The sequence below is a fragment of the Uloborus diversus genome, chromosome 1 (genome assembly GCF_026930045.1).
Source record: "Uloborus diversus isolate 005 chromosome 1, Udiv.v.3.1, whole genome shotgun sequence".
NCBI lineage: Eukaryota > Metazoa > Arthropoda > Arachnida > Araneae > Uloboridae > Uloborus > Uloborus diversus.
Genome location: NC_072731.1, coordinates 204,712,551 through 204,738,839, shown reverse-complemented (window position 1 = coordinate 204,738,839; position 26,289 = coordinate 204,712,551).

Below are 26,289 nucleotides of genomic sequence, written 5' to 3'. Positions count from 1 at the left end.
TGTACGATGAAGGGTATGTCTTCTGAAGGGAGGGAAGGATATATCATCAGACCAACGCATGCTTATAACTAACACACAAAGGTTGGCAATTTGGCTTAAAAACCAAATGTTTACCTCGAACCCTTTTCCCCTCATGTCACCTACATACACATACATTTCAGCCATAACGTTAAACTTATTGCTGTGTGGTCAAATAAACCTGCGCAGTAATCTGTGCAAAGAATCATAAGAACGAAAATTCCTGTTCTGAAACACCCCGTAAATCCGAAATCTATGACGTAGTGAGAAATTCTTCACTTTTTACGATGCTATTTAGATAATTCGTGAATTTTTATATGGTAGATGGATATACAGGCCTGTGCCTCGTAAAAAATAAAAAATAAAAAAAAATCTTTCTTTAAGTTTAGAACAGGAAAAGGTCTGTAAAATTTATAGAACCGGGTCTGAGTCTTGTTAATTAACTTATTGTATTTCCAAGATGATAAAACTTAATTTCTTAACTCAACTCCTCGTGGCATAATCTTCTTTAAAAACGAGCTGATGTGTACCTCACATGACTTCCTTTTACTCCAATTTAATGTCATTTTCCCGTTATTGGTAATTTTAATGTGATTGAATAGTTTGCTCTGTAGGGGAGATTAGGGATGGATGGGACACTGGGATGGATGGGACTCCTTCAATTATTCTTAAAATAAACATTGTTTTCGATTTCCGACTCTTCCACTAAATGGAGCAACCATAAAACCATGTTTGTTGCTATAAATCATTTTAGTTGCAGAGTTCTATGAATGTATACCAGAAAAAAGCTATTTTACAGCACCAAAAGTAAATAACTACTTTGTTTTCAAGGTAAGTTTTCAATCTTATTTATTGATGTTAACATAATTCTTTTTGCTGTTTTATACACCTAATAATACAGCTTTTATAAAGTAATAGTTAAGTTAAACCTAAACGTAGCATGCTTCTAGTAACAAGATATTTTACTGAAATGTTGTGTAAAGGGAGGGATGGGACAGTATGGTTTAGGGAGGGATGGGACATCCTTCCCTTTTAATATCTGCAGCTAAATAATTATACTGATTGTCCAAATTTTTTAATATTTTATTTTTGGCATACTATCTTGTTTTGAAATTGAATTGCAGAATAAAAAGCCATTGAAATTATCAACTTGATATATAAGAATATTATCAACTTCTATGATTTTTTTCGAAACTAATTTCTTTACATTGAAAGTTTACAGTAGTATGACTAAGTTTTGCTTACTCCTGTAATATTTATCAATGTAATTATTACTTTTATGTACTATATAATATACTTTCAATCAATTGGTTAGCTGTACTTCTTTGTAAGAAGTATAACAGTGGTTTCATTACAGGTTGTTTTCTCATGAAGCACATTATGCGAAGAAAAAACATATTGTTTACCAAAATGTAGTGTATTTTTGTAAAATGAAATTTTATATTGGAAAATAACATCCAGTTACTCAAATATAAACCATAAAATATGTACCTTTTTAATGATTCGTGTTAAAGTTTCAGACTAATTAATTTTGTTTTTCTGATTAGACATTTTAAAACACTAATAAATAAAAATAATTGATGAATGTATTTTATGAATTGAATCGGGCCCTGATAATAGAACTTTAAGAATTTCAATTATGTTGGAAGAGTTGAAAGCAAGGATAATGATGAGACCTTTCAAGTACTCTTTATGAGGAAAAATGAAAAAGGAAACTTTATCTTTCCACAAACAGATAGTTCTGTGATTGATAAAATAGACATTATTGCCAAGTTGCCCCCCCCCCCCCAAATATGGTTGGTGGAACTAGTCGAGCACAAAGATTTTTCATTTGATGCTGATTTATTAAAGTATAATGTTAGATAAAATAGATGTTCCCAATGTTCAATAAACCTTACATAAAAAAATGACATACTGTCTTTGTCATTTTTCATAATATTTTTGAAAACTATGTATATGTATTTTAACTTCCAAAAATGTCCCATCCCTCCCTTATATGAGGGAGGGATGGGACATTTTTACTGCTATTGTAATTGTCTTCAGAAATGACCATTTTAATAATTACCATGAAATTTATATTTTTTAAATACATTAAAATGTTTCAACTTTCATGTCTGAAACTTTCAGTGTTATACCAGTAGAAAATAATTTATAAGAAATATTTTTGTGAGAACTGTCCCATCCATCCCTAATCTCCCCTAAATATCACCAACAGTGGCCAAATTAAAACCAGACTTTTTTTTAAAAAAATCGCGAAATTTGTCGCCACGTTGGCGACAAAACTTGACGACCAAAAGACTGGAGATATATCGCCAACTGTCCGCCAAATTGTAACACTACTTGAGTTTACATCGAAGTTAACAATGATTTACCCACAAACAGGGGCAAAAGATCCCCTTAAAAACACCCGAATGCAACCAAACGATGAGGTGCACAATCAGATCCCACTAGGAGTCTACGTAACAAATTTCAACTTTCTGGGACATACCGTTTTTGAGTTATGCGACATACAGACGCACATACGCACATACATAGATACGTACATACAGACGTCACGAGAAACTCGTTGTAACTAACTCCGGAATCGTGAAAATGGATATTTCACTTGTCTATACGTTCTTAGGCACTTATCCACGTATGGTCGAGTCGAAAAAAAAACTCAACATTCATTCGGGGGTAAGCAAAATGGAAATTAAGGTCGATTTTTGAGTGAAAATTTTTTCGCGAATACAATACTTCCTTTTTTGTAAAAGGAAGTAAAAATGGCAGCAAAACATGCCCAAACTTACATTAATGGGGAATTTCTTTACTTGATTGGAAAATTTCGTTCCATTTCACCTCGCTGTTCCAACCCATTTTCAGGTAACTATAATCTTTGCCTGGTCCCTTTCAGTTTGATAAGTCAAACGTTGATTATGCTCATTTAAAAAACTGATTTTGATAAGTTTTGACATTCAAACTTTTCGATTTTCTTCCGTTGATCTTCTCTCTCTCTCTCTCTCTCTCTTTTTTTTATATATATAACGTTCTTATGCCATATATACCAGGCATTTTTACGAAGGAGAAAACCATTTATTGTTTTCGTGGTTCAACTTTTGAGTCATAATCTTCCATAATGCTTAGTACTATAATTCCAACGAAAAGATCTTTTAAACTAATGTTCTATAGAGTAATTTAATTTCGTCATAAAAATATTTACGCATGAGATTACGACATAATGCTTGATAAACGTCGGACGAAAAAAAAAATTCTCTTTCACTCTATGGAGCTCTTGAGTAAGCTTACAAGTCTGTCGGAGATTAACTTTATATCCTCTCAAGAAATGATCGAAGAAAAAAATTCGAGAGTTGCTAAGATTCTTTTCTTGAACTGGCTTAAAAGACACACTGATGTAAATTTTTTCCTTTCCACAAAGCATTCTTTTAGAATGATGTTCGTCTAGAGTGGAAATAAAAGATGTAACGCTACTTCGTGCATGTACTGACTCTATTTCGCATTTTTACTCGAATTTTCTGCATAGTAAGACAATAAGTTTTGAAGCAGGAAAGAGCGACAACCAAAGTAGACGAATGAAAAAATTATCATATAAGCTTTGAGCTACAATATGATTAAAGTGAAAAACCAATGTAAATAAAACACAAATTTTGAAAATTTATGCTTTATTTAAGTTGGTTTTTCACTATAATCAAAGTAGATGAAATTTCGTATTTAAACAAGAGTTTCTCTGCATTAACTTATTATGATTGTGTTATTACTGTTATTATTGTTATTATTATTTGTACTGTAATTATTATCATTATTCAAAATATATACTCATAAACTTAAGATGCTACAGTTTGAATTACTTTTAAATTAAAAAAACCGCCTTTAAAAAACACCTAGGAATTAAAAAGTAAAAAATAACCGATTACACTTACATACTATTTCCTACCCAAACCTAGAAATGAAATTTATTTTACAATTCCAGTACAAAAAACAACTGAACTAAAACCCAATTATAAAATGAACAATGATTTTAATTACTATACGATTAATTATTTTAAATACCTAACTAATTATATACGCTCTCTTAATTTTTAATAACCTTTTGAAGTTGGGGCCTCCTATAATTACTACCTAACGTAATTGACAACCCACCGAATTCTGAATTAAACACATATTTTTCTAAACACGAAATTAGTCTTTAAAAATAAATCTACTCAGTTACGTTAAATATTAGTTTATAAGAGTTTATAAGATTTTTAGTGGTGTAAATATAAAATAAATTCGTAGGATAGAGTGTGTAGTACATGACGTTGAGGAATTTCTTACGCGCATCTGGAGTAAGAAATCGTTGAGCACATGAGTCTGAAAACAACTAAGATGAGCACGATAGAGAAAGAAATAGACCACAGCGTCTAGGAGACTTCCGACGACTGCGAAGGAAGGATTTTTCAAATGCGCAAATATGTTCGAAAAAGTTTTGTCGTCACCATTAGTTGAACACTGAGAAAAAGTTTTTTACTAAAAAATTATATTGATAAGGAGCACTTACGTACGTTCAAAAAAACTGTTATAAGTTCCTTCCCCCTCCCCCACCCAACGGGATAAAAGCACTGGCTTTAACCTAATATCTGGGCAAGCAGCAAAATATTTCCTGTGAACTCAATCATATTAAGGATTGTAAACTGCTGTGATTCGTTCAATTTAATTTTGTTTTTCTAATTTTTAGCTAGTGTAATTTTTAAATTGTTTTTGCTTTGCAGTATGTTTTCAACATTATATTCCTTAATTAAGTTTTATGTACAGAAATTTTTAATGCGTGACGCAAAGCTGTGTTATATTTGTAAACGACTTATTAAAGTACAGGGTGAGGCAGGGAAATTGTACTTCATATATTAATTTATTTCATTTTATAAGATATTGTATACATTCTGAATTTTTATTTTAACTAGATTTAAAAATTATATCGGTCAAATGGCGGCCCCCATTAATGATGCACTGATCTACCCTAGATTTGAAGTTTTATTCCACTCTTTCGAGCATATTGGCAGGAATGTTGGCGATGGCTAGCCGGATGTTGTCTTTCAGGTGTTGCAGGGTCCGGGGCTTGTCGTTGTAAACGATCGATCTCAAATCGATCAAAGACACTGGATAACAAACTGAAATATGATTTTTCACTTGTCTCAATTCTCGGGGGGTGTTGAGGCGCTGAAATAAACTGCCCCTATCTCAGCGGAATTCTGGATTCGTGCCTGTCTCGAATCCACGCTTTTTGCGAGCATATACCACCCATTGATTCGGTTGGTATTTGTAGGCGCGGTTCCTGGGGTAGGCGACCTATGCCACCGCCTAGGGTGGCAGATTTTAATGGCAACCAATTTCTTTGATGTCAACATAAAAATTGAAAAAAAAAAATTCTAATGCCGTAAGATGCAGTGATATTTGTAGCAAGAGTCATGGCGAGGAGGCGGCACTTTTCAACATCGCCCGTGTCTGCAAAACTACTAGCGCTGGCCCTAGTTATTTGGTAGCGTTGAGCTCCAAACCTGGAATTTTATTCACGAGTCCAGTGCCTTATTTACAAAACTACCTTTTTTTCGCATTATATAATGTATGTTAAAAAATATATTTGAACTATTTGAGTTGTCGCATTATAAATATATATATTAAAATACCAAAATTCACACGTAACTGAAACAATTTGGCTTTTAGTTACATACATCTGGCAACCTCAAAAGTTCAATTGACTGACTTTTGTAAAATTGACGTTTTTTGAAGAAGTGAAAACTGTTCTTAAATTTCTCGGTTCTCCCCCCCCCCCCCCCCCACCTACACACACACAAAAGAAGTTCCAGAAATTGTTCATGATAGGATAAATCATTCAAAAATATTGTTATTCAGTACTTTGAAATTTAGTGCTATTTATAATACTAAACTTTACTATTTTTTGCGAAATTAAGCTACAGTTTGTTTTGTTTGACCACATTCTGAGTGAAAGTTTGTGAGCAGCTAGTCAATGCGAAACCAAATGAATCAGTTTAGAAAGGAGTAAGGATATCCTTAGTTCATTTGATTCAATAATGCCTAAATTTACTAATTGGTTTATGATGTACTGACTCTAAAAGTAGCATAGACTCCAAGAATGAACTGATTTGTAATCTTGTATATACATAAATAGCTACTTCTGTATGTAAGAATGTCCAGGGTAAACTTCCAAACTACTGGACCGATTTTAACCATTTTTTCACCAGAGATAGCTACATTATCAGGAAGCAACATAAGCTATTATTTATTTCTAAAAAACTTAGTTTAAAAAAGTTATGATCGAAAACTAAATTTCATGTAATTTCCCCATTAAATGATTAAATATAAAACCCATTGTTACAAAAATTTGTTGCCTTACTACAGCAATATTAATAGTAATCACAATGAACATCTTGAATCAAGGCTTCTCCGGAGCAAACATGAATTTAAAGTCATTTAAATATTTGTAAACTCTACTTTTTGCACACCTAGAGAAACATAGTAGAGAACTTTGTGTGTGTGTGTGTGTGAGTGTACTATTTATTAAATAAATAAAGCGCACAACTTTTTTTAGTGATCTTTGTTTTTGTTAGTTCATATTTTGGAAATTCTTCAAATTTTCATATGCTTAAATGTCGTGCTTTCGTTTCTAACTGAATACTATTTTGTTCTTCATACTTATTGTTATTTCACTTTTATGTGTAAGGAAGAAGCTCGATTTTTAATCACGTCAAAGCGGGGTGTTTTAAGTTCTTTCAATTAAAACAAAAACGAATGAAAGTAGCTATTGTTTCTCACAACTATTACTGACCCAGGCAACGCATGATATTTTTGCTAGTAATTATTAAGTCAGTTACGTGATTAGAACTTCTGAAGAAAAATCTTGCTCTTCTAATAGCCAAAGAGGTCATCTTTCTTCCTACTAGAAACGGGATGTTTGCATTTTTATTTCATCGGCGATAAAGCAGTGATTCAGGCGATCTTTTTAAAGCATTATGTTGTTATGTTATTACTTCGTTAGCTGGTATTTGAACATACTATTTTAGCATTCAGTACCATAGGCGGCTCGTACATGCTCGTACAGTGGGGAGAGAGGGGCAACTGCCTCCTCACTTCCAAAAGTGAAGAGGCCATGCCCCCCTCACTTTTCAAAGTTAAAAATTAACGATCGATTAAAAATGATTTTTTATTGGTATATTTATTTATTTCACGGAAATAAAACTAAAAATTCCAAATAAATGGACTTTTTTTTCGCGCTATTTTATAAGAATGAAACTTTTATTTGGAAGGAGGGAGTCGACGGTGGTCAATCGCAACAATTTTCTACGTCACATTCCACATTTTTCACAGGTCACTTAATCAGTAATATAAAAACACAATGACATATAGCTGAAATTTACGAAAATCGAGGGGGAAAATGAACTAACAAAAAAAATTATACTTTTTCTTTTTTTCAATATATTAGAGATTCTTTTTTAATTCTAAGTAGGTTAACGCAAATTTATTATATGATTTCCACACGAACAAATTCAAACTCTAAAAAGTTTTCTGAAATAAGTTTTATTTTGTTTTATTTTTCATTTATTTATTATGTTTTTTTCCTTTTCTTTCCTAAATGGTGCTCGTTAAAACGGAAGCCGTCCCTCTCTGCCTTAAATCGACTAGTAACTGCCACTCGGGCTCAATCGAATGGTATAAATAACAGCAACAGCAACACCCTAGTTTTTTCGGCAGAAATTAAAAAGAAAAACTCTGCTTGAATGTTGGAAGAAGAGGAAGAGCCCTTGCAGTTAATTCTCACTCGAGCCATTTCCCTACATTTCCTTACACTGACACATTAACTATCTAATTTTCCTTTTGGATAAATTTATACACAAAATTCAACAATTAGTAACACCTATATCGTAAAGCACAAGTCAATAACTTCTTTTCTGTCACTTTAAGAGATAGTAATTAAGTTGAAAAAAGAAGTGATTTTTTTTTTTTTTTTTTTTTTTTTTTTTTTTTTTACTGCTTGAAAAAAGGAATTTCTTACTGTTGAACATTCTACTGATAAATTAAGATGGCATCTTTTCTCAGCGAATGAAAACAAAGCATCGCTCATTTTCATTTGTCAAAGATATTTCATTAGGCACCAACAAGACTCGTTCCATGTTTCCCTCAGATTCTTTTTCTATTTTACTGGAGCCCCATTCCCCTCTACATTCGATTCCCTGTAATGAAATGGAGCTATCAATTCGATTGTGAGTGTCAGGCGAAATTAAGAACGGCGAATGATGGATTTGACTATGATCCCCATTTGGGTACTTTTAAACATTGAAGAGAAGACGATTGCTACATTGCTTTTAATTGGGACTTTTTTTCTTTTTTTTTTTTTTTTTTTTTTTTTGCAGCTACATCAAAAGAGATGTAGAAGAACAGTAAGTAAGTAAAATTTTCATTCGGATAAAAGTTCATACTAATATCTAGGCAAGTCAGAGTTTAAAAAAGGAAAACTTTTTTGTTCTTAAAAAATGAACAAGGTTTTTTTTTTTTTTTAATTGCGTGTACTAAGTATAAATAGCAACTGAGAAAACTGAGAGCTGGAAGGAATGGTCTGTATATCAAATCGATGTTGTAAAAGTCCAAAATAACCTACTAAGTTTTCAATGGGTCGATTAGCTGATTTAAAAAATCTGACTGACATTTAACTCAGATAAATAGCAATCTGATTTAATTTAATTCCAGACGATTATAAAAGATAGTTATAAACAACTTGTTGAACTAACGAAAGTGAATGATTTAAGCTTGATTATATTTAGTCGAATTCCTCATATACCTATATAATAGCGAATTCACTGATCGAGTAACGCTCTGACGTCATGAACAATGAAACTCGCTCCATAGCATGATGATTTGAAAAATTTGTGGTGGATGAAGAAACGAAAATGTGGTCAACAGTTAACGCTATCTACTGGAGTTTAGCATTAACCCACTGGAGTTAGGGTTAAAATTTCAACTATCAAAATGTCACCGCAGGCATGCAATTACTGCGTTCAAATGCAGAAGCAATTTTCACCCGTCATACCATGACGAGCGATTTTCTAGTTCAACTAATAATATTAAATGAAATACGATTAAATTTAAATTCATTATTTATCTTGGATTTAGTTTAGATTTCCTCATATTTTTCAATCCCTTTACCTTTCTTTCCCGTAACTTCACCAAAAAAAGTCTGAAATTGCGTTCCATTTCCGGGACACAACCACTGGACTCTCCCCCCCCCCTTCTATCAAATGAGAATTTATTTTCCAATATGCCGCCCCCCCCCCCTTCCCAGAATCCTGGCTACGCCACTCTGATTAACCGAAATAGGAAGATTGGGTGCTATCAATGAACAACAACAGCATTACGTTAATTTTGCAACTTTGTAGGCAAACTTATCAAAAATGATCTCCTGAATCCGAAAATCCAATTCATTTTCTGCACAAAAAATTCATTAATTACTTATAAAGCATTGTAATTGCCCTAAAAGCACCGCGAGAAGAAACGAATCCTAATTGACCTGACGTCATTTGTGCCACAGTTTCCCCTCGCAATACGTTTTTCAATGGAAGTTTAACGCTGGTGATTTTTTTTTCAGCTGAAATCAGAGATGTGATTTTTTGGTTTATTTTTTAAATTATCTTTTAATAAGTAGGGATAATTACTATAAATGAGAAAACAGAAGCGCATAGGCTGTAGAGTCAATAAGTTCGTGGTTTGACTGACCAAACATGGATGGAATGCAGCGCGCAAGCGATTTTAACCTTCCCTTTCAATTCAAATACAATGTTTTTAAAGTTAAATTTGAAAATTTATGGCACTGATTAACTTCAAAATACCTTTCAATATTGCTGCTAACCCAGAAAAAATTTGCAAGCAAAATAAGAAAAACGAAACTCGTTGTTTTAATGCCAAAAACATGTACACGAAAAAAAATAATAATTAATAGAAAAAGTACATTAGAATATACAAAAGTGACGACCAGCAACAGGCTCTGGGCCCAGCTAGACTGTTCCTAGTCAATTTACAATCCCCAGTGAAGATCAATGGCCCTCTTAAAACTATCTACTCCCTTGCTCATTACCACCTCTTCCGGTAAGCTGCTCCAAGGTTCCACTACCCTGCTAAAATAATAATTTTTCCTAATATCCATGTTAGCCTGAGATTTAAATAGCTTAAAACAATGACCCCTTGTCCTGTTTTCAGTGCTAAACTTCAGCCCTGTAACATCTTTCATTTTAATAAATTTAAACAACTGAATCATGTCCCCTCGGTCTCTTTGCTCAAGACTGTACATTTTTAGCCTTCTAAGCCTGGAATCATAGTCTAAGTGAGAAAGTTCATTTATTAGCCTGGTAGCCCGCCTTTGAACCCTTTCCAAAACATTAATGTTTTTATTAAGATAAGGAGACCAAAATTGAACAGCATACTCCAAATGAGGTCTTACCAAACTTCTATATAAGGGCAGAAGAACTTCTTTAGATGTGTTTGAAATAGATCTATTGATAAACCCAAGCATCTTATTGGCTTTGTTACTAGCCAGTGGCGGATACACCCGGAGGGCAACCGGGCATTTGCCCGGTGGGCCGGTCATGTTTCGGGCCGATCAGTTGCCCTGTCTACAAACAGTAAAATGTAAATACCGCTACGTAAATTCTCTAGCTTCAATCCCTCTTAGTGCATGGGCTCAAGCCTGCGGATGGAGGGGGCGAGGCCGTCGCTAAGGGGGCCGTTGGAGTGCTACACCAGCTCAGTTTTTCTGAAATGCTGCCGCCAATTTCATTTTAGTAATGCAATAAAAAACAGAAAAACAAGGGCAGTATTTAAAAGTTAAAATACTTTTGTCCATTTTTCAATTTCATCTATGAATTGCAATTCACATTTACTTTACTTATGAATGGCAATTCACAATTGTTATGAATTGCAGTTCATAACAATTGCAATAAAAATGACATAAAGTATTTTTCCAATAAAGCTTTAACATAAAATGCAATCTTAAAACACAATTTGGAGCATCAAAATTCTGTATTATAAAGATTATTTAAGTAAAGACTTCCTAAATGTACGTTTCTAACTTTTTTTTTTTTTTTTTTTTTTTTTTGCAAAAAATAAAATATTCACTTTTTCTCTATATCTCTCGAAGGGTTCAATTCAAACCTACGGTTGAAGACCCTTCAGTATAAAAATGATATAGAAAACTATGATTCTCAGGGGCCGCCGACACACCGACCTTTCCTACCATTTGCCTCTGCTATTTTTTTTAAATGAAAAATATCATCCTGAAAATCAGAGTTATGTATATAGAAAAATACACAAGCCCCAGAAATATGGTTTAACTTGGAGAAAAATTAAAATATAGCGAGAGAGATTGAAAATATTGAAATTAATAGTCACACCAGTAGTTCTAAGTGTTTGAATGTAAAAATCGTGCATGAATTAAAAATTGAAACAAAACTTTATCAAGAGGTGAAGAAGGAATGATATTTAAAATAAAATAGAGTGAAAAAAAGACCAAAGATCATTTAGGATATTTAAGGTCACCAAAGCACCAGATCAGTTGAAGAAAAGTTTTTTTATCTGGGGCCGCTGATGCATTTCAAGCAAATAAATATACTAGGCTGGAAATTGAAAATTTTACTATGGAAAATCTAAATGTAAATGGTTTTGAAGTTGGGTGTTTCATATTTTTTATCAATAAAATAAATAAAAGAAGATTGGAACGTAGCCAAAAGGGGGAAGAGAGGGATCCAAAAACTTATAGCTTCCTTTTTAATCACTAAAGTTTGTTTAAAGTGCGTTTTCGAAACTTAGCTTTTTAAGGGATTCCTGGGAAAATCTCTCGAACCCCATTCCATAATTTAACGTCATTAAAGATGGCCTACAACCAGCATATTTGGAATTTAAGCTTCGAAAAACTTCGAGGAGAGTATTTCCGCCGCAATCTATCTAGAAACATCTCCTTCTCATAATATCACCGAAGATCGTCTATAATTACCTTTTTTGGACTTCAATCTCAAAAAATAAATAAATAAATAAAAGATCTGTGACCCACTTCCCCCAATTAACTCTAATTTGAATTCCGAAACTTTGAGTTCAAATTATGTTTTTCGCAATCACGAGTTGCGACAAGACCCTACTGATTAGAGTTATTGTTTCGAGAAATGCCCCCCCCCCCCAAAAAAAAAGCATGTCCCTCCTACTGGGTGGTTACGTGTGTATAGTTGTGTGTGTAGGCTTACGTGTGTGCATGTAGGCGTGTGTATGTGTGTAAAGGCGTGCGCGCGTAGGCGAGTGTGTATGAGTATGGTTGTGTAGGACATGGACGCCACCGCCCAGCAAAAGGATTCCGGTGGACAGTGCTCAGGACCAGCCGCTCCGCCGTCGGTGGACGATGGTGCTGCAGCCCTGGTCCAAGCTGAAAAAGGAACCACAACGTCAAGGACTGTCAAGAGAGAACAATAAGCAATCGTGATTGCTCAAAAAGAAAAAAAAAAATCCGGAGGAAAACCCCAAATCCCCATTTTTCCCATAACATCATGACAGAAGATTTTTTGAGCTATTCCCAAAAATTAAAATAAAACCTCAATTTTAAATCTAAACATCACACATTGAGAAATTTTTGTAACTTGCCATAGTCCTTTCCTTATCGATCTACTTCGTTTCTCAGTTTCAGATTCTGTATCATGTAAAAGTCCATGTCATAGTGTCATGAATTCACAGGTACACCAGACTTTTAAATCTTCCATTGTCCATTAACCTCATCTTCCCGCATTAAATATTACCCCTCTAATTTCTCTTTCCGAAGTTTCGATTGTTCACCGGGTGAAAGCCCTCAATCCTCTTTTCTTAGTAACACTATGAAAGATCGTTTATAACTCCGTTTTCGAATCTACAGCATCGAAAAATTTCAAAGAAAGTCCCCCCACCCTTCCTCTCCTTCGTCATCATCAGTAAAGCACGTCAAAAATCTCGTTTTTAATGTTCAATTTCGAAAAAATTGCAAGGAAAGCCTCGCCATAACTCCTCCTCCTAAAATCCCCGAAGGTCGGTAAAAGTTTCGTTTTTGGAAATTAGTTTTTGAATAACTGTCGATGTCCTAGTTTTTATCAAAAAAAAAAAAAAAAGCTTACAATTACCTTTTAAGATTTCAATTTCAAAAAAAAATTTTGTGGATGTTGCTCGAATCTCTCCTTTCCCTGGCATCAGCCAAAATCTTTTAAAACTGCGTTTTCAGAGCTGATATTTTGAAATTTTACGGGACCCCATCTTCCTAACATAATTGAAGATAATATATGAATGCAAATTCAGAGTTTCACTTCCAAAAAATTACCGGAAGAGAACCCTGGAGCCTCCGCTCCCCATTTTCCGGGGAGGAGACCCCAGGACATTATATTTCTGACTTGATGTTAAACGTACAATTAGGTTTCTAATGCTAATATTTAATATATATGTAACTCCCATATGCAAGAAAATAACCTACTCTCCATCTCTTTCTGTATTGATACATGTGTTTGAAAAATATAAGGGGTCGCACACACCCCTCGCCTCCCTAATAACCTCCCTACTCTAATTGAAGTAATGTTAGAAGCAGTGGTTGGAAGTAGCGCGCTACAAGTAGCGACGCTACTGTAGTAGCTGCATTTTTGAGTAGTTTGTAGTGTAGCGGACTACTTTTTTAAAAAAGTAGTGTAGTGAGTAGTTAACTACAAAAAAATAGTAGTTTGTAGCGATTTCTGGAAACTACTTCTAAATAAATTTAAAAAAAATAAATAAATAAAGGTTCAAACGAATTTGACTGGCACAAATTTTACACAAGTACATCAGCGGAGGCAATGAGAAACAAGACTCATAAAAATACGAGCTGACCTCAGGCATTTCATTTTTACATCATACGTTATATCTGTTTGACGCCATTAGTTTGTTTGCCGTCGTAATTTTCATATTTCACCAATATTTATATTGAAAAATGCATTTATTTTCGCAAAAATGAAGGTTTTGGTGATTTTGCGAGTTGAAAGTTCGGTGAATTTTATATGAACAGACCAAAGATTGAAAAACAAAAATATTTTAGCGAGGCTTAAATTTTCGATAGTATTCACCAAATAAAAAGAAGCTACTGAAAATGTTATAGAAAAGGATGAAATTTAACTGTTCTGGAGGACTTACAATACTTACGAGCATTAGAGTGTTTGAGAGTATGATAACGGATATTTTTTTTAGTGTCTTCTGATGAGCTAATTTATCATTTTTTTTGTTCAATCCTCTTACGGTGTGTGTGTATATTAAGGTGTCCCCCCCCCCAAAGAAAAAATAGAAAGTTGAATTTTCAAGTCGCACACTCTCTTACATTTTATCCTTTTTCGTCAAAAAAAAAAAAACATTTAATTTGAACAACAGCAACAAGTGCCGATTATATCTGAAAGTGTGAACCAGCGCTTATGTAATGCTAAGCCAAATTAAAATAAAATGTTTTTTTAGAAACTCAAAATTTCTGTTGATAAAACGCTGCTCCTATACCCCACATATGCACCACAAAAACATTTATTAAAATTAAAAACTATTTAGATATCCCACACGTGGCCTAACATTTATAATTTTCTTGAAAAAAATAAGTTTTTGGTACATATTTTCAGAAATGTAAGATTTTACGAAATTATCAGCTGAAAAATATAAACGGTAAAGTAGAAAAGTAGGTAATTAGCGTTAAATAGAAATTTTTGTCTTCCTGCATTTTTTAAGTCTCCCACATAGTACTCAAATATATGGATTTTTTCCAGGTTGAGTTAAAGTTCTCATTTAAAATATATTATTTTTTTATTATTCGTTTGTTGTTGATCTGTAAATGTGTTCGCCAGTAATTTTTTAACTTGATATTCTATTTAAATTTATATGTAATTTTTTAAAAGATAACCGAAAAAAAAATCAATTTTTTAAATAAAACTATACATTTTAGGTCAAGTACGGCATATCTAAATGCTTTTTAATTTGAACAAATCTTCTTGTGGTTCATGTGGGGTGTTGGATACAGGGGCAACGTTTTATCAACAAAAATTTCGAGTTTTTAAAAAAAGTTTTTTTTTTTCGATTTGGCCTAGCACACAAGTACTGTTTTACACTTTCAGGTGCAATTCGGCACGAGTTGCTGTTGTGCAAATTATATGAAACTTTTTTTCACGATTGTTTTGACACAAGAAGAAAAATACAAGAGTGTATGCGACTTGAAAAATTGACTTTCATTTTTTGAGGGACAACCTATTGTGTATGCTTTTTATTTGCTTATTTTTTGGAAAGTAGCGAAGTAGCGACTACATTTCAAAAGTAGTTTGTAGTTGCTACATTTAAAAAAAGTAATTGTAGCTGTAGTTAACTACTTTTGTAACAAAGTAGTTGTAGTTCGCTACAAAAAAATTGTAGTTTTTCCAACCACTGGTTAGAAGATATCATTACGGAAATAATCAATACAGCACCAGGCAACTTAAAAATACTTAGATTATTACAAGCACCTTTTTCTTACAAACAAAGGTTTAGTTTATCTTATATATCAATTGTTCACCATTAAAACACAGAAAAGAATCCCATGTGTTAAATTTTATTTTAAAGAAAGTATTTAATTTCTTTGAATAGTTTCCTCATATTTAAGTGATATCGTTTCCCGTTTACCAATCATTTTTTGTAAAAATTAGTATGTATAGAAGCTATGGGGCCGCGACATCCTTTCATGCCAGGGCCGATTTCTTTAACCAATCCGCCACTGTTACTAGCAAAATGCTGCACTGTTGGCTAAACTTTAAATCCTGACTTATTAAGACCCCCAGATCAGTAACTTTGTCTGCCTGACTAATGACTGAACCTTGCAAATTATAACTTGTACACTTATTTCAATGCCCTAAATGTAGCAATTTCCCAACATTAACAGCCATACCCCGTTTATCAGCCCATTCCGTAAAATGATCTAGATCCTCTTGCAGCTGATTTACTTGTTCTTCATTTTCTACAGTCCCCATAACTTTGACATCATCAGCAAAACAATTCATGTTCCCAGAAATATTTTTGTGAATATCGTTCATAAAAACAATGAACAAAACAGGCCTTAACGCTGATCCTTGAGGACCCCGCTTAAAACCTCACTCCAATTAGAATAATTTCCCCTGACAACTACCCTTTGTTTCCTTCCGGTCAGCCAGCTTTTTACTCAAATGAAAGTTTTCCCTCCTATTCCTATATCAGCTGATTGCTAAGTAGAGCAACATGCGGTACCTTATCGAAAGCTTTTTTAAAATCAATGCAAACAGCATCTACAGGCTACTTATTGTCCAAAGCCATCTGAGCTTATCTGAGATGTTTGATGCAAAATGTGATATTTCAATCAGTTCTAGTTCAATTTCTTTTTAAAATATTCAACTTCTTCAAAAAAGCTACAGATTGTGGACAAAGGATATAAGAACAAAAATAAGTAGAATACTGTTTCATTTTTAAATTTTTTTGTAAAAATATGTATTTTGAATAAATAGTAAATATTTTGGTGTTCTTACAGAATCTATGTTTCCAAGCTTACAGAAAATTTAAACAGGTTTTTTTCCCCCGATTCTAATTTATTCTAAGAGCATTTGTTGGAAAAATCAATTTTAAAATAAATCCTAATAATAATAATTTTAAAGAAAAACTAAAATTGAATGAAAATATAACTTTAAGCTTGAGTAATTTTAAAGTATATAATTTCTTTAAAACAATTTTTGCACATTGTTTTCGGTTCTTAAAATTAATACAAAAAAATAATATTTATAATAAGAAAGGGCCTGTAAAAAAGTTATTGTTGGAGTTGTGAGAGCTTCGGGAAAGAATGGAACAGTTCCTTATGAGTACACGGTAATGTTTTTTTTTTTTTTTTTTTTTGGAAGTTAAGATGTGGTTTGGAAAGTGATAACATTCAACCATGTAAAGATCACAAAAAAAAACATATTTTCGCGACACAAACCACGTCACTTCTTGGAGAGTCGGGTGACTCCCCGTTTCAGCGGAAAACGGAACTAATCTATTTTTACTCCTAAATAACTTTGAAATTATCGCTCTGAGATGAGACAAAAAATGTTTTCTGTCGTTTCTGAGTCGTTCTGATTGTATTAAAATTATTTTTTTAAAAAACATGTTTTTGTTGTCTATTGGGCGCCGAGCATATTGGGCACCGGGAATATTGGGCGCTGTTCTTTCCGTGCCCAAAAACTGTGCGTCCAATCGACGGCGCCCAATATGCTCGCCGCCCAATGTTCCCGACGCTCAATCTTCCTAGACCGGGGATTAACACATGCTTTTTTAACAATATTTCTATTATTTTAAAAAGAGGTATTTTGAATGTTTTTACTTAGAATTGTTGTAAATCGTATTTTTCTGATTTTAAGCCTCCCTTCAGAAAATAGGTAAAAGCAGAAGATACCAAATAAGGACAAATATTTTGCCTGCAAAATTATTAACTTCTTTTTGCTCCATATAAAGACTTAATGAATGCACTGAGCGAGATTTCACCACTTTTTTCCTTATACTCCTTCTTTCCTTCCTCTCTTTTTTTAGCAATATATATTGTTAATTGTTTTTTTTTTTTTAGCAATCACGATTGCTTATTGTTCTCATTTGACCGTTTTTGGTGTCCGTGCCTTTTTCAACTTGGACCAGAAGCCTATGCAGCTCCACCGCCCACCGTCCTCTGCTGGCGGTGCGGCGCGACTGCTCCGGTTTTGAGCTACCCGCTTCTCCTGGTCGGAGGCGTCCGTGTCCTACACACACGCACGCTCACACACATACAGGGGCGGCATTTCAGCATTTCATTTGGGAGATCGAGTTTCTTAAATATGTATAACTACAGTGTGGTATCAAACACACATAAGTTAACAAGAAGTGGTCATAAAATTGATTTAATATAAATAAAAATTAGTGTTTAGAAACAATTAAAATTTTGATTCATTTTCTAATCAGTTATCATACAAAACATTTTGATACTAAAGTTTTTTTACCTTTTGGAAAAGTTTTAATGCATGATTTTTGGAGTTCGCAAGAGCAGGGAATCGTGTTATTAATCTATCGGTGTCCAGTGTCGTGCTTTTTTGCCAGTACAGCTAAATAGGAAAGTTCCCCCCCCCCCATAGTGCTTCGAAAACAACCTCCTGAGAAATAAAAAAATCTTTCTCTACTAGCTGAGCTGATTGGAATAGTTAAAAAAGAATTGAAGTAACTAAGTTATGTATGAAAACACTTTTTATATATTGCTCTTCAAAATCACCCAAGCAACTTCAAAAACTGTGAGGGGCTTAATTTTTCATCATTGAATAATCTAGTCTCGTCGGCGGTCGCAGCTTCAATGAGATGTCATCTGCCTCCAGGTCTAGTAGTCACTATTCCAGATTGACGAAACTGCAGTCTCTGGATGCGATAATCGGTCTGTCGGCATATTGCTTGTAATTTTTCTTGCCTCATGCTAAAAATTTTACTCATAACTGAAACATTTTATTTTACGTTTTCAAAATCCAATCCTGATAATATAGAGCCAAACATACAGAAAAATAATTATTATCAAATCCTGTCTTAATTTCATTCGAAACTTAATCTATTACTTTATACAAAATATCAAAAAATCTATGTTTGACTTCACATCATCATCACTATTTTTTTTTCCGCCTTTTTTAAATCGGCACGAAGGAAGAATTTTTTTTAAAGTGTCACGCTTGTGATTGAAATATACATCTATGTAAAATCTATTTTCAGTTTCAATTGTAGATTGAACTATGGTAGTATGGTGCACAGATCAATTGTAGATTGAACTGAGACTTTAATAGTCCGAAAATTAAGAGTAACGGATTGAAGATGTTTTGATAGAGTAAAGCATTTTTTCAAAATCTTTCCTTAATACAAACAAATTGAATAAAAATTCAAACGAAGTCATACATGCTAAAGGGCATGAGCTTTTTCACCATTGAAAGAATCGTTTTGCAATAATTCTTCCAGTTGACAAATCACTGCTTTGAAGTTATAGAGAAATGTTTTTATGGTTTTGCTCTTGAAGATCATCTTGCGTCACTCCAAGATTGCATAATTATAGAGCCCCATAAAAGGTATTTGTTGAGATGTTTTTTTTAATTCAATTATCAAATGCATTTTTAAGAAGTTTCTATGAAAGCATTGAGCAGCTGAAACGAGTTTCTAGCAGAAGAAAACGATGAACACTCATTAAATAAATATACACTTCAAAAGTGAGCGTAAAAGGAATGTAAAATATCAAGAAATTTTCTTGTGAAAACCATGCAGCCATACCACTTTGCACTAGCCTCTCATATTGGACATACTATCGTTACACTGCGGACACACAAGTATGAAATATTTAGCTTATATGAGGAAATGTCCTCTTCAGTTAAAATTAACCATGTTTCTCTATCAGTTTTCTCTGTTCTGAAAAGGAAGGAAAATACTTGATGAATTTCTAAATCATCATCCAAATAACGAAAAACACTTTTTCTAGTCTGAGAATGTGTCGAGTTTCATCAAATAGTTACTGAGAACCAGCGAGATTTTTCAAAAAGAAACATTGATTTCCGACTTACATAAATTGAATTCACCCATTTTCTATCATTCTGCTCAAAAAATTTGGGGGTGCGACCGTCCCCTCTTGACCCCCCTATTTGCAGCCCCTGCACACATACCCTCACACGCGCCTACGTGCATACACATAGGTCTACGCACACAGAGGCGTAGGAACTTAGTAGAAGTAGGGGGAGCTGAGACACATTATGCCATAAGCAGAAAATAATTTGGGGGGGGGGGACTTAATTTTTTTGACCATAAGAAATTAGTTTCTCTCTCCATCTCTCTCTCTTTCCCAGCAAAGTTTTCAATCATATTTAATAAATACATTGTATATGGAGATAATGAGGTGATAAAACTCCGGTTTTGAAAGGGGGTTGGTCAGTACTCAAAGATGAGCACGTATAAATAGAGGAGTTCCGGGGACCTTCCCCGGGGAAAATTTCAAAATTCTTGTTCTAAAAACGACTTTTTAAGCGATTTTTGGAATATTAAGGGGAGAAATGGTACGAATAAACTTCCCGGAAAATTTTTCGAAATTAATGTCTTAAAAACGGATTATATACTATATTTGTTAACGCTAGTGAAACTAATATGACTCGAAGGATTGTCCTCGATCGAATTTCAAATCGATTTACATCTCCCTCCCAATATTTCGAATTTGAAGATCCAAAATCAAAATTGTAGACAATCTTCAATGATGTCAGGGGAAAAGGCTGTTCTAGGGCTCTACTCTGGTAATCTTTCAAAGTTGTTCTAGAAAGCGTTCTTCAATGGTGTTATCAGAAAAGGTTCAGAGGTTCCTTCTCTTTATTTTTTTCGAAATTATAATCTCTAAAAAGCGCGAATGCGGATGATATTTGTCAGCGTTAGGGGCAGGTCCCGAATAACAAAATGTGAAGCCCTAGGCCTGCAATAATTTCAGGGCTCCCTGAAGACTCTATTAGCCCTGTCGGAATTCATTTTCGTGGGCCAAAGAACTATGTAAATTATTAATCATATGCATTCACGAATCCCCTTCGGGTCACTCGAAATTGTGGCATGGTAAATTCGCTACTGGTAGAATTAATAAAAATTCTACTTTAAGGAAGTTCTTTTCTAAATAAAAAGTCATTATTTTTTTATTATTACTTTTAAAAATACATGGAATTTTTTCGTATAGTTGTAATGCTATGCATAATTTTTTCGGTAATTTGGAGCCCCTTAGGCCAGGTCAATTAGGCCCAGGTCTAATTGGCCGGTGAGGTAATCAAGCCCTGGTTAGGGGCCGAGTAATTTTTTGAAATTGAATTTCCAAAAACGGAATATTATTTAATTTCCCATGTTATTGGAGAACAAGGTATTCAGGGACTCTCTTTCGGAAATTTTCAGGGAACCGAGTCCTGAAAACAAAATTTGAGGCGCTCTGTAATGAGTTTGAATGAAAAGGCAGAGTAGCATTTAGAAGAGTCTTATTTTCTGAGAACTAGAAAAAGGGAAAAGGATGAAACATTAAGGTGGAGAAACAGAACGTTAGAAATGTGTTAAAATGACGTGTTCGTTATATATTTTATTGTTCAGATAAATTTTAGTAAAAGTCTTTGAGAGAAACTAAAATATTGTAGGAGATTTTTTAATAAATGAAAAATAATAAATGAAAAGTTACAATTTTGACATGAAAATATATCTGTAAGTGACAAAAAAAAATCGTAAACTAGGAGAGCAAAAAATATGAAAAATTCTAACTTCGTGAAGTATTAGGTTCAAAATTTTTTATTTCAATAAACTCGCACCTTTCAAAACAGATTTTTACACAGTAACTGTTTTTATAACCATTGAAAGATTTTAAGAATATTATAATAATGAAAATTTCACCGATTTTGATTTATGTGAATTTTTGTTCCTTTAGTATTGTTTGAATGATATTTATCTTCGCAGTTTTATAACTTCATGAAAAAATCTATCCCTGACGGTTTAAAATGAAATAAAGTAACTAGCACATTTTTTTTTTTAATTTTTTACCGTGGGAGAGTTCTAAAAATTGCGTTTTTTTATCACAGCAATAATTTGCGCCCCCAAAATTAATTTCTGAGTACGCCGCTGATTTATGTTGTTTCTTTTGATAATATTTCCCATTAAAAATAAATAAAAAATTCGTTGAATAATATCTATTTCGGACCTCTACGGGTTCTCTATCTGGCAACAGATTACTTTCGGTTTCGATAGATCATAGAACAATGACATTTTTACGATCTGATGGTACCTTTTGATCGAAACATAGAATTTAAACCCGAAATATATGTACGTTCATGAACCCTTGAGAATTAGTTTAGGACTGTTTATTGTTTTGTAACTACATAATTAGACTTTTGGGAAATCTTTAAAGAATTTTCTTTGCTCGGGACTTAACTTTTTATGAAGGAGTGAAAATGATCAAACAGAGAAATAAACGACGGAGTAAAAAATAAATAAATAAATTTGTTTGTAAATGGGGATCCCCCCTCCCCGAGTTCTTTTTATTTATTTATTTATTTATTTTTAATGTAGGTAATTGCAATGAATAAAGAACAATACCACTTGATCTTTTAGTTTAACTTTCACGTAAAATTTTGCTAGTTTATTTTAATCAACCAGTTTCAAAGGACTCCGCTGGAAATTCTTTACATTGTGCCTAAGAAGTCAGATATTTTAAAACGAGATAAGTTTCTGGAAAGTTGAAATCATTTGATTTGAACAAGTTGCTTACCTTAGTAACCTTTTTTATAGTTATGTCTGTATCACCTTCCATATTATTCATATTTAAATGCAAAACTGACTCACTATTCTTTTTGTGATCACGCGACAAAAAAACGGTATGCGAGGCAAAACTAATAAGAATGTGAACTAAACTGCGATGCCGCTCTCGAAACACGGGCTCAAGGTGGGGAGCAAACCCCTATCGATACTGGTACTGATTTTTGCAGGTCGCGGGGCAAAGCCCACTTTTCCGCAGCCGGTAGGATAGCTTGTCTAAAATTCTGTTAATCTTCTACCGGGAATCAAGAGGTGGGTAAACAGTGAGAAAAATGGTGAAGATGGACTCAAGTGCACTGACCACTCCGTCTGTCCCTTGTTTTTGTTGCTTATTGGGTGGAAATTCTTAGAAAAGGCAGATCACATTTTTGAAATCAGGTTTGAGGTAAACAATGTATGACAGAAAGCTGCTGTGCGAGAATTTTTCCGGGGGAGCTGAGCCGCTCTGAAATATTCCAGGGGGAGCTCAAGCTCCCCCAGTTCCCCCGGCTCCGACGCCTATGTACGCACACACACAACTATGCACACGTAACCGCCCAGGAGGAGAGGCAGGCTTGGGGGCGGGGACAGGAGCCGTTTCTAGAAACAATAACTCCAATGAGTAAGGTCCTGTCTCAGTTCGTGATTGCGAAAAACATAATTTGAATTCAAAACTTCAGAATTCAAATTATTTTTTTTTGAGCAATTACGATTGCTTATTGTTCTTATTTGACTGTTTTTGGCGTCTTTTGATTTTTCTCACCGCCACCCTCCGCACCATCACCGTCGACGGGCTCCTCACGATGCTGCACCTCTAGCGAAAGCCGTCTCCAGGTCTCATCCATGTCCTACACACACGCGCATACATACACAACTACACGCACAGACACAAACACATACACCTACACACAATTACACACATACAAATACTCATACATACAGACACCCACACATACACACACAAAAACTTACACACACACATACACACAACTACCCACACATTCATGCCTGCACACAGACGCATATGCCTACACACACATACACATCCCCCCCACACACACACATGCCTGCACACATACACATAACCCCTACACACAAACACATACCCCCACACACAAACACGCACGCCTCTATACACACACTGATTGCGAAAAACATAATTTGAATTCAAGATGTCAAAATTCAAATTAATATTTTTTTTTTCATTCGACCTTGCTTGATGTTTTATTCCTTTTTCGGGGCCTCTGCAGGTGCGTCTCCTTTGATTGCTGAGCACTGTCCCCCAGAATCCGCTTCTCCTTGGTATTCCAGGCCCCACAATGTATGCCCGTAAAAATTTTTAGGTCCAGAGATTTTCTCTTTAGAATCTTGATCTGTAGGTGTTCTAATGTGAGAATATCTTGGGTAGACATGTTGAATCCTGCGCGAAATAATTTTACAGGCCATCAAAGATAGCGGCCATTTTGGTTCACTTGCTCATTACGTTTTTCGCAACGTGCGTACCTATAAATTTATTTTTAGTTTTGAACTGAAATTTTTGGGCTGTAGAAAGTCAATTAATGTAATAGTTATGTCATAAAAACCGCTCTGGCTTTTTCTACAATTTTTACGTGAGGTATCTCTAACGTTTTTTGTTTAACATTCTAGTTACTTAAAAGTGTACAAAAATTAATAACTCTTAATAAAACCAAACGATTTTAAAGTGTAAAACCTTTTGTGTAAAACAATATTTTTCAAGGTCACCAGCGTAGCCAGCAATATCTTCTGTAGGGGTTTTTTTGGTCAAAAATACCTTCTAAAGGGGGGTTTTTTGATTAAAAAAAACCTTCTGAATGGATTTTTTCAATCAAAAATATTATTCTGAAGGGGATTCTTTGATTGAAAATACCTTCTGAAGGAGATTTTTTGATCAAAAATACATTATGAAGGGGATTTTTTGATCAAAAATACCTTATGAAGGGGATTTTTTGATCAAAACAGCCCTCATATGCATAAGCTACTGTATTAAATTTTGCATTCATGTTAAAACCAGTGGCTATAGGGATCCCCCCCCCCCCCTCGGTTCACGCTGTTCAAGGTTAATTATCGTCTGCTATCAAAGTAATTGTTTTCGAGTAAAAATGTTCCACAGTTCCAAAAACTTTTTGTTTCATGTTTTTCTGTGACAATAACTATTTTAGCAATGGCTGATATTTCTAAACTGAGTTCAGAAAGTTTTGGTAGGCAATTGAAGACATCTTGAAGACAGTTTTAACAAACGAATATGTAGTTTGTCAAAAGGAATCAAGAGAAAAATTCTGTTCTTCGACCAAAAACGAGTTCGGGAAGCTGCTGAAATACGCAAAGACGCAATATTGAAAAACGCGGCAAGAAAATATAGTGTGTCATTGCAGCAACTAGTGCTATAAGAAATACACGAGAGGAAAAACGCTAAAAAAATGGTAGAAAAAAATGCACAGACAAGTTATTTTGAAAGTGAAAACAATATTTTAGAAAAATCAGAAAGTACTGAAGGAGGTCCAAATCAAGACAAAGTCTTGACAGAGTAGCAGATCTTAACAGCGATATGAATGTTTCTGCTGCGAATTCATATGCACATCCAAACTGTATAAGTTCTTATATTCGAAAGTATGTGCGAGAAACCAATACACAGTCTGCGCAACATCTATCCTCAAAATTTGAACTGTTTAAAAAGGCAAATGAAATATTAAAGCTCTCTTGGCTCTCTTAAGAGGTTTTTCGCCTCCAGCTCATGTGATTCCTATTCCGGGCTGATGAGTGCTAAAAAGCACGAAACTGCAGTCCTCGGATGGAATAACTGAGCTGGCGGTGTATTTTAAGTATTTCTGCCTTAGCCCTGGCTTTAGGGCGGTAACTTACTACAAAATTAAAGCCTCTGTTAAATCCTGGGCATGGATTTATTCTTTCAGAAATAAAAGAGTTGATGCTTAATGCTCAATGTAGATAAAAATGCATTGGTTTTTATAAATGAAACAAAACTATTTCTCGTAACAACGTATAATAAAAGGATTCTTTTCTGTGCTTCCAAAAGAAAGAATGACCCTTTGTTGGTTTTTTTTAGTCATTTATCTCCAAAAGTACTTGCTGCTGCTTTTAGCTCACAAGAGGCTGTGAAGACTGCAGAAAATCATTGATAATCTTGAGAAAATCATTATAAGATGTTGATTTTAGACTACAAGAGAAGTTCTGCTAAGCGAGTAAAGACGGTTCAGGATGCTCTTGGCTCAATGGATGAGGAAAAAAGTCAAATAATGATTCAATCGCTACGCACAAATATTGAAAGCTTGAAAACAGAGATTGAGTTTTTGTTAAAGGATGTAGTGACAAATCAGAACTGTGCAAGTGTTGGGAAATGTTTCGTTCACTGGTATCACTTGCAAAACACTTGATTATTGCTGATCGCGAAGAAAATTACAAATTATACGTTCAGACTGTTGAATTACTGTTTCCAGTCTTTCGTATATTTGATTGCATCATTTATCTACTATATGAAACATGGTACGTAGAGAGGATAAGGGCGCTAGAAAATGAGTGTCCCTACCTGTAAGAAAAATTCATTCAAGGTAAATTTGTTGTTAAAATTCAATGCTGTGAAGCCAGAGATGAAATTGGAACAAACGATTCAACGGTCACAGAAAAGTGCCGGAGAAATTGCAGAGCAGACGAGAAAAAGTATGTTTCCGAGTGGCATTTAGAGTATCACGAAATTTTAATGATATGCAATGTGTTTCGTGATCTTACTAGTTCTCATTTAATGGATCACTGTGAGAGTGTCCCGCATCCTTATTTTTATAGGCAATCGTAGCCAGTATTTTGATGAAAATGTCAAAAGACTTGTTGATTTTATCCATCAACATGTAAATCCCTATGATATTTCTGAAACAGAGCAACTTTACAGCTTTC